The sequence below is a fragment of the Coffea eugenioides genome, chromosome 4, assembly GCF_003713205.1.
Source record: "Coffea eugenioides isolate CCC68of chromosome 4, Ceug_1.0, whole genome shotgun sequence".
Lineage (NCBI taxonomy): Eukaryota > Viridiplantae > Streptophyta > Magnoliopsida > Gentianales > Rubiaceae > Coffea > Coffea eugenioides.
In genome coordinates, this window is record NC_040038.1 from 16,382,577 (window position 1) to 16,393,621 (window position 11,045).

The following is an 11,045-nucleotide window of genomic DNA, read 5'->3' on the forward strand; positions in this document are numbered from 1 at the left end:
ACATTTCTATACATATTGGTAATTTGGTCAATTCTCCGCTTGATTCTTTCAAACTTTTGCATATTGGCATTAGCTAGTTTTTCAATCTTGTCATTATACATTCGCTAACTTCTCGATTGCCAATTTTCATGACGGTTTACTCTCCATTGGTGGTTGTCTAAGTTGAAAATCAAGTGGATTAGCAGCCCTTGGTTGGTTCCCTTGTTCCTTCCACCCAAAATTTGGATAATTTCACCATCTTAGATTGTAGGTATTGGAGTATGGGTTGTTTTAAGGTTGCCGGTTGTAGTTATTTAGGTATTGTACCTGCTCTACACTAGAACAATTAGAATCATCATATTCACCATCACATAAATTACATAAAGCAACAACTATCTCTTGACTTGAACTAGCCCTAATTTGCTGATCAAACATTTTTACTACATTATCCATTTTGGCATTCAACATGCTTAAACTATCAAGTTCAAACACACATGCCTGTCTTCTCGTGTTACTACGCTCATTGATCCATTGATAATTATTTGCAGCCATCTTCTCAATCAAATGTTGAGCCTCCTCAGCCAACTTACCCAGCAATGCATCTTTAGCCGCTGTATCCCTATGAATCTTGGTCGTATATATGAATCTGTTGTAAAACGTTTAAACCACGAGCCAATCAAACAAACCATGATGTGGATATTTATATAAAAATTCCCGAAAACGCTCCTAAGTTTTATATAAAGACTCTCTGTCCTGTTGAAAAAAATCTAGTTATACCCATACAGAGTTTAACAGTTTTGCCTGGTAAAAAAATTTATTTAGAAATGTCTTGGACAAATCGACCCAAGATATGAAAATATTAAGAGTGTGATTATAATCAAACTTTGGCCTTGTCCTTTAAAAAAAAGGAAACAATCTAAAGCTAATTGTATCATCACTAACTCCTTTAAATTTAATTGTATCACATATTTTCAAAAAGGTAGAGAAATGGGAATTAGGATCTTCAGTAGCATTATCTCCAAATTGAGATTATTGCATCATTCAAATTAGTGCAGGTTTAAATTCAAAATTATTAGTATTTACCATAGATCTTGCAATGCTCATTTGTAGTTCATTCCCTTCGGGTAATGCAAAGTCCCTTAAAAATTATCTATTCCTTTCGTCCGTCATTGTATCAATTGGAGGAAGTTCAATGAAAATTTCTTTTCCTTCTTGGTTTTTCACGATATCTTGCAGTGTTTGCCTTCTTCATCTCCTTAGAATTCTTTCAATTTCGGAAACCAATAAAACCGTTCCACGAAGAGTTCAGTGCATGCACAACTAGGATCACAAATAAGAGAAGTTAACTATAAATTAAACAAACTAGATAAAATAAAAGTTACTCTATTCACTAACTAAAAGATATTCACAATATACCACAATGTCTACAGTAATAAACATTGTTTTAGCCATAATATTGCCGTGGTTCTCCAATAACGGCGCCAAAAACTTGATGAGGATTATACCTGCACTCTAATTTTAAACCTTCTCTATTATTTATATCATATATTATAGTGGCCCAGAATGTGTTGACGAGAATTATACCACATACTATAGTAATTATTAGGGGTAAATGATGTAATAGAAAGTTGCATGTCATTTATTATGCAAACAAAATTCTAGATGAAACTAAAATTAATTATGCAACAACAGAGAAGGAATTTAGATCTTAGCTAGTGGGATCTAAAGTTATTGTTTACACCGATCATGTGACAATCAAATATCTTTTGAACAAGAAAGATGTAAAGTCTCGACTAATTAGATGAATTTTATTATTCCAGTAATTTAATTTGGAGATCAAAGATAAGAAGGAATCTAAAAATCTTGTAGCGGATCATCTTTCCCAATTCGAGAGTATGCCACAAGAGTATCAAATTCCTATTAAAGAAGAATTTTTGGATGAGTTTTTATTGGCGATTCAAAAATCACCTTGGTATGTCGACTTGGTTAATTACTTGATTAGAGAGGTGATACCATGTAATTTGACTTTTCACCAAAGGAAGAAATTCATACATGATGCCAAATATTATTTTTGGGAGGAACCATTTTTCTATAAAATATTGTGCAGATGGTATAATTAGAAGATGTGTTCCGGAAGAAGAGTTACATAGTAATTTAATGCATTGTCATAACTTTGAGACAGGAGAACATTTTAGCACAACTAAAATCGTAGTAAAGGTATGGCAATCAAATTTTTATTGGCCTACCATGTACCAATATGCTAGAAATTTTGTCAAGTTGTGATCAATGTCAAAGAATCGGCAATAATTTTAGGAATAATGAAATGTCTTTAACTACATACATGGAGGTTGAATTATTTGATATTTGGGGCATAAAGTTCATGGGACCATTTCTAATTCTTTTAATAATTAGTACATTCTTTTACAGTTGATTATGTTTCTAAATAAGTGGAGGCCATTGTTTCACCTACTAACGATGCTAAAATTGTGTTTGAATTCCTTAAAAGAAACATATTTTGTAGGTTTGATATCCCAAAAGCTATTTAAGCGACGAAAGTAAATATTTTTATAATAAACCATGTGACACTTTGTTGGTTAAATATGGATGCAGACATAAAATATCACTTTCTTATCATTCTCAAGCCAATGCGCAAATTGAGTTGGCGAATCGAAAGATTAACCTTATTTTGGAAAAAACTATGAATAAATCAAGAAAAGATTGATCAAAAAAGTTAGATGATACTTTGTGGGCGTATAGGATAACATTTAAAACACCATTGGCAATGTCACTATATAGACTTGTTTATAAAAAAATATGTTATTTACATGTAAAAATAGAGTATAAAACTTATTGGACCATTAAGGCTATTAATCTCAATTTTAAACTTGCAGGTGAAAAGAGATTACTCAAATTTAGTGGATTGGAGGAGTTGCGCTTAACTTTGTATGAAAATGTCAAGATTTACAAGGAAAAAGTGAATTTTTTACATGACAAACATATCCTCCCAAGCACTTTGAGGATGGTCAAAAGGTGTTATTGTATAATTTATGGCTTAAATTATTCTTGAACAAGCAGGTGAATCTAGATATTATGGTCTATTTGAAGTAGTTCGAGTCTTTCCTTGTAGAATGGTGAAAATTAAAGGTGAAAATGGCACCATATTCAAAGTGAATGATCAAAAGTTGAAATTTTATTTGGTCGAAGAAAGGGTTCCTAAAGGAGTAGTCTACATTTTAGGAGACTCATCTAATCAACCAAAAAGTCGAGTTCAACAACTATAAACAAAGCGCTTGTTGGGAGGTAACCCTATGATTCCTTTAGTTTTAGTTTGCTTTTAGTGTACTTTTTGTTGTTTGGTTTGATTTTTGATTTAATGTGTTTATTGGTTTGTAGGAGACGCAACGTTAAATAAACAATTGTTCATAAGGAGTGGAAACCAATGTGAAAAAGGAACCTTAACCTTGATTTTTGAGTTTACAATGCTTAATTTCTTGATATAAGATTAAGGTAGTCATTTGCATGAAAATGAAGTGAATTTAAGTATTTAAGTGTGTTCATGACTTATTTGCACATTTTAAAACCATTTGAACACTATCACTTGCAATGAAAGTGTCGAGTGGACTTTTTTATCCAAAAACCTCAACCCTCAATTTGCGTTCTATGTTTGCATTCTTTTGGACCATTTGAATACTATCACATGTGTCGCGCCCTATTTTTAAATGAAAAATAAATATGTTTAGGAAAATGGATTTTTGATTAATTTTTGATTTATTTTGAGTAAAAAGGAGTTTTTGATTTTTTTTAGAAAATAAATAAAGAGAATGGGCCTAAATGGGACTTAAAGTGCGACGATTTTGACCCAACAATAATAGTTTAAAAAGGGTTTTAATAAAAATAGGAGTCGCCACTTGATATTGAGTTAAGGTGTACCAAGTCACCTAAAATGATTTTTTAAAGAAAAAAGTAAAAAAAACTCTTTTTAAACGATTCCAAGTTTTCGAAAATCAAGAGAAAAGGGTTAGGAGTCACATTTGAAGAAAGGGAAGACAAGGATAAAATCTAAGGCACCCTTTCAACCTAATCAAGGCTAGTTGCGTGATTTAGTCAAAAATTTTCTTATTTTTTAACCTAAAAATTTATCATATTTGGATGTCACTATATGGATGCAAACCTAAACCTAGTGGTTATCGGAAGGGTCAATATGCCTCTTCAAAACTCGATTGGCGCTAATCGCATTAATTACAATATCCAAAAAGTGACTCTTTGAAGAGGTCACGAAATTTGCAAAAGATGAGATTCGAAGAAAAGAAAGAAAGGAAAATAATAATATACAAATGACCTAAGGGAATGCATCATAATGGGTGTGGGGAACTCCTATTCGTGACTTTAATTTTCCCTTTAATAGAGGGAATACGAGCATGCTAAGACTAGAAAGCCATACTTGTCCATATCCCATATTCGAGGGGTAATTTCCCTAATCTAATCAAGCAAAATGTGCTAACCTAGTTCTAATTCTTAAATGGAATGCAAGTCTAGAGTCATGTTTTCACACATAGAGGCAAGGGATATACATATAGGAAAAATATGGGATAAGGGATATACATATAAAGGAAATGTCATGCAAAATGATAAAACCCTAAAAAGTAGAAAATATGCATGCAAATGTAGTGATTGTCATACAAACATGATCTAGTGCGTAGATGGTCCCTAAGGGTCTAGTATTGGACTAGCCCATGTTTATAAGTTTTCACTAGCATTGGACTAGCGAGAAAACGGGAACAATGGTCACAACTAGCATTGGACTAGTGTGGTATAAAAAAAAAGTGTCACAATTAGCGTTGGACTAGTGTAGTGGCGTCATGCACTTATTATAATCAAATAAATCATGTAAAATATGATAAAAGCAAATAAACACATAAATCACATATAGCACATAGCATATAAGCATGATATCTAGATGCAAGACCCTAAGAAAGCGAGTAACACGTAAACACATAAGCATGCAAAACACACAAGGCAAATAAAGCAAATAAAGCCCTAACTATTACATTTGGGGCCCTAACTACAATCTAAAGGGGTAAAGAAAAATAAAATAATAATCTAACTATTATAATTTTGGTGTTTAATTGCCTTCCAAATAATTAAAAATTAAATTAAAACAAATATACAAAATCAAAACAATTACAGTGACTAAATAAATAAATTAAATAAAAACATTCAAAAGGCATGCAATTACACACATAAAAGCCACATAGGGGTGCATAGAATCAAGTAAAATCAAAATAAAGAGTAGAGTATACCTCCCTTGAATTTGTGACCTAATGAAATGGAGTTTCCCTTATTTACCCTCCAAAACAATAAAATGGTCAAGGCATCACTTTAATTAACGAATAATCACAAGAAATGGAAATAAACATGAAATTGAATCAATCACATCATTCAAATAAACATAAACAACCCATATTCAATAAATTAAAACACACAAGGACCCAATTGAAACAATTAAAGAAGTTTGAGGGGTCAAATTATTATTATTACAAATATTAGGGGTCTAAATTAAAATAAATTAAAATTAATGGCTTAAGATGAAACCTACCAAAAAAAACTAGAATTCACAAAAAATGAATGAAAAACCAGTTGTTACAATTAAACAACAAAATACCCCAAAATTTCACTAAAATCCCAATTAAAATCATAAATTTCTCAAAAATTATTAAACCTCAAATTTCATCCTAAAATTCACCAAAAATCTATCCAAAAGAAAACGTTAAGACATATTAAAGAAAAATGGCATGTTAAGGGGACAAAATTGATTAAGTTATCCAATTAGTTGGGCCATAGTGAAACGAGGGTAAATTGGAAGGATAAAAGTGAAATTTTAATAACTTCTCATGCATGGGATCCGAAGAAGCTTTCTTCTTCACAGAAAGCTTTTTCTGCAACTCTATGGGTTTCATCCAATATGATCTTCCTTTTTATTCAAACACACCTAACATTTTGACCAAACAACTGGAAACAAAGTATCACAAAGCTTCTTTTCATTTTCGACACAAAGTTTCAATATTCAAAGATTCAAGAAGATCATGCGAAACTGGAAACAGAAACTTTGCCGCAACTTTTGAAGTAAAGCCCCTCCAAGCCCCTATGCTATGACTTCCACCCATGTTGTTAACATCACCCAAATGCAATTGTCTACCCCACAGAAATCAAACAAGGGAGCTAGACATAAAAATCAGCAAAAGAAACTAAACTTGGAGCAGCGATGGTTTCAATCATTTGCAAAAAAAATGCCTACCTCTATTGTAGCAACAAGCCAGGAAGCTCTCCTCCCAACTTTTGACCAAGCTTTTGCTTTATGAACTCAAAAAAAATTTTGTTTACAGCAAAAGGAAAGTGAAGACACAAAACAACACTATCGAGCGAACATAAAACAGCAAGTGAACAACAACAAAAAACAAACAGCGAGTTCTTCATACACTTGGAGCACTGAAAACCGACATGATGAAACAATCTTCAACCAAATGACAAACTTTAATGCAAACAAAGGCTAGCTAGGAGAGCAAGAAGGACGGAAACATGGACATGAAAGTAATCAAAGAAGAAATGGGGGAAAACATATCAGCCGACGCAAGTGCAAACCAACAAACTTTTGTTGTATGCATTCTGAGCATGACTCAAACAAACCCCACGAATTCATCAGGTAAACCCCAAACTTCCGTCCCCGAAACCAAGCCAATACTCACGGATTTCTCCACTCTAACCAGATTCACAAACAGGACTCACAGGGAGGAACAAAACAGGTATGAAGGCAAAGGTTTCAGTACCTTTGACATAAACCCAGCAATTTATGAGCGGCTAAAGTGGAACAACATTACCTTTAGCCTTTTGAAAAGACAGATCAAGGCTTGATATGATCGGAGGAAGAAGTCTTTGCTTAGTCAATCGTAAAGTTCACCTCTTTCTGGTTCCGCCGCTCTCCTTCATTCCTTCAACCCCGCAGCTTCCTCTCCTAATCTCCTCTCCTTTGCTTCAGCCGAAAGCCCTCAACCCCCGAAGCTCCCTGTTTTCCTCCTTAGTTTTCTGGTTTTTCTCTCCAAAACTCGTGGCTCTCTCTCTCCCTTTCTCTTCTCGGTCTCTCCCTCTCACTCTCTTCTTGGTCTCTCCCCCTCACTCTAGTTTTTTCTTTTCCTTTTGCTTTCTGTCTAACCCTCTACCTTACTCAGCCGCCACCCTTTTACTCCACTTGTTCTCCCTCTCCCTTTGCTGTGTTTTGCTCAGCTTTTATATGGCTACAAGAACCCCTCCAACCCTAGCATCCGATGGTGTGGATTGGAGTGGCATCTTCAGGATAATACATAAGCCATTAGATGGCTTTTGTTCTATGAATGTCTTGATGTTGGGATTAAAGCTAGGTGGCTTGAGGTTGAAGTGATCCAATGGAGCCAAAAAAAATGAGAAAAAACGAATGGGAAAAGAGCTGGAAAACCACAGCTACATTTTTGGTCCTGTTGCTTCGATTCAGCTTGTATGATAAGAAGAAGAAGTAGTGCGCGTATGGCTTCCTTCTCTTTTCTTTTCTTTTTTTAGTTTTCCAAATCAATTTTAGGTTAAACAAACAAAATTAATTCCTAATAGAAATTACATTTATTTTAAAGAAATCGAATCTTTTGTGATTAAAACATATTTTTGTGAAGATTTTCCTTTTTTTCTATTTTTCTAATAATAATAATTAATTAATTAATTTTTTTCAAGAAATAGAAGTGAAATAAGAATAAATAAAATTTAACAAAAATGAACAAAAATAGAAAATGAATAAATACCTAATAAAAATAAATTAAAAATTAAAAATGATGGTGAAATTTTTGGTGTCTACAACGTGCATTGGAAGTGTCGAGTGGACTTTTTGATCCAAGAACCTCAACCCTCAATTTGCGTTCTATATATTTTTTATTTGTTTTAAGGTGTTGAAATTCATGTTTAAGTCATTTTCCTTGTGCGTGAAGTGTTGAACTATTAAAAATTTCATTATAGAGTGCAAATTGGAGAGTGTGTTTTAACTACGGATTGAATTGAAAATTGCAGAAAATTCTTCAATAAATGTAGCTTCAAAGGATCCGAGTGCGGATCTGTAAATATCCGACCTCAAATATTTTTGGAAAAATGATCCGACCTCAGATCTGTACTTTCTGCCTTGGATATGGCCTCGGATACACTTCTGCAATCAGAGACTGATCCAGTCTTCGATCCAAGTCCCTTCACCATAATCTGACCTCAGATTCTTACAAAAATAGTTAAAAACCGAAGGTTCAGATCATTTTTTCTCATTCTTTCCTTTCTCCTACTTCGCACCACACACACACACACTTCACTTTTGATCCGTTTTCTTCACTAAATTTCATCACCAAACCACCTATTAAGTTTCTAAAATCCTTGTTATACGATTAATCCAAAACAACAGCACTTCAATAATAGGATTGAAAAAAATTTTGTCCTAGGATTTAAAACTCACCTTTGCTCAATTAAAGGTTGATTTAAACCAAATTCAAGGGGCATTTTGCATATTTGTTCTCCCCATTCATCATTCTACATGATCAAGGTAAGAAATTTTTCACAAATCTTCCTATTTTACAATTTCAAAATTTTGAATTTTAAAAGACTTTTGGAATTTCATAAATCTAAACTTGTGATGATATTTGTTGCAGTTTATGTGCTTTAATATACTTATTGGACTTGTTTACGCCTTCTCCTATGATTGAATATATCAATGTGAACTTATATGATTCAATGACATTTTTGAATTTTGTTTAATTTTGAATGTAACTGGCATTTGATCTTAGGATATTTTTAGACCTTATTTGTTGATGCAATTAGGAGAAAAATGGCTTAGGGAGTATGTAAGGTTAACACAAGGATCATTTGGTTTGGTTTTAAGCAAGTTTTGATATTTATAACATATTAAATTTTGATATGTTTACTTAAGTCCTCTTTGTATATTCAAATGAATTGATGTTAAAATAAGTTTAACCTTTGTTGATTCATTAAATTTTATCATATTTTATGATTATTTTTGTTATTTGATGGATCTAATAAGTGTTAGGCTAATATTGCATTGAGTTGTCTTTAGAAGTACTTTATCATTCTTAAACAATCTCAATGGTCGATCTCTACTTGATGAATTGTTATTTGAAATTGTTTAATCACCAACACCAAGTATTCATTTTATTTTTGGTGATGAAATGTATTTTGGGGAGGGGTGAGCAATTTTCCTTTAAATTCAGATTTTATTTTTATTTTTAGATATCATGGTGCGTACATGAGCAAGCAAACAACCCACTCGTGAGCCCACTCCTCCATCTGAATCGGAAGCGACAACATCAGCATCTCCAGCGACCTCTTCACCTTCCGGGTCACCAGAGCTACCATCACGCTCAAGACGGAAGCAAACCTCCACCAATAGCCAAATTTCACCTTCACCATATAATACCACTTGTTTTACTTCGGTAACTAATCAAGAGTGGTATGAGGCAATTTTTCAGAAAGACATCATCATAGAAAAGCATCTGACTCCCGAGGTAGATGCTCATTACAAGATTACTTCCACCTTTGCCAAACTAAGTTGGGAGACTATTTTCCAATTACTAACTCATTACTATTCCAACCTAGTTCCGGAGTTCTACGCCAATGTGAAAAATAAATCAGTCCACAACACTAACAGAATCGTGTCATGGGTTAGAGGTATCTAGTTGGTGATTCACCGAGATACCACTGCTTCCCTCATTAACTGTTGAAATGAGGGAATTAATGTCAAAATCACCAAGAAATTTCACGCACATGACAAATGGGATCCTGCTAAAGCCGTGACTCGACTCAAGAGCGAATACTGAGAGTCACAAAAAGGTCGAGCAAAATTGTCTTATACAGATTCTTTTGAACCTAGATACAATCTTTTGTTTTACATCTTCTACTTCAATGTCTTGCCCAAAAAGAGTGATAAATAGGAATTTTACAATAGTGATCTATACTTTTTGGACAAGATGATGTCGATGATAGGAATTCAACTCACTGGTCTATCTCTCCTATTTGAGAAGAAAAAGGTAAATCGTGGGAGTGAAAAGGTGATTTCGACCAAGAGCACTGACATTGTCTCCTCTACTTTACTCAAATCTTTCAACATCCCAGTTGACTTTGGTACGACCCTTATTCATGGTAGTGGTTGTGGAGAAATTTTGACAGTAACATAGCAACAGGAGACACCTTTGGCAACTCTTGTCGAGACTATTTTTGTTCCTTCTACGTCCACAAGTCCTTTCACATCCACTATTGCCCTACCTCTACCTTCCAGGCCTCCATCTCAATGGCGACAACTGATGGATGCTATTTGTCGTATGGAGACGCACATTGTGGAGAGACTTGATAGAGTGTGTGAGAACCTGAAAATTTTCTTATTTTTATCGAATGTTATTGGTTTATTTAAATATTTATTCACCCGTTTTCTCCGAATAATTTATTTCAACCATTTTAAGTCCATTCGTATGGAACAATGTCTTCCTTATATTTTTAAAACGCCCCGTTGGCAAATTTAATTTTTCGGAGGTTCGTTTAAGTGAGGAATAATAAGTACACGTGTTTCGAGATGATATTCTATCTGAGAGTGCAATTATCTTGGAGAATTAAGAATGATCAATAGTAGATTAACAAAAGTTAATTGAGAAATTAGAGGTGAATAAGTTCTAATTAAGCTTATACCGTGTTCGCGTCGAAAGTTTTCGAAAATCGCACCGCGCGACAAATTGGAGGCTTGAGGAATCAATATGTGTGAGTACTCATAGTTTTATTTCTAAAATAATTATTTTTATGATTAATTACCCTAGTAGTAGTTACTTATATTATTGTTACAAGAATTCCTTTTAAATTTCACTTTATTGCGCGCAAATCGGAAATTCGCGTAAATCGAGTCGGAGCGGCTGAGTGGAGATTTAAGAAACTTAATCTAGACTAATAAGAGTAAATTATTATAATGTTTAAGGAAGTGCATTAGAGGTTTAGTGCATAAGTGAAACAAACCC

The 11,045-nt window shown here is 33.6% G+C and overlaps 1 non-coding gene across 1 annotated transcript; it reads left to right on the forward strand.

Moving 5' to 3' along the window:
- Positions 1 to 661: 661 nt before the first annotated feature.
- LOC113769703 lies at positions 662 to 769 on the forward strand. Its single transcript, XR_003468250.1, has one exon. It is a non-coding gene; the product is annotated as a small nucleolar RNA R71 (small nucleolar RNA).
- The last annotated feature ends 10,276 nt before the right edge of the window (positions 770 to 11,045 follow it).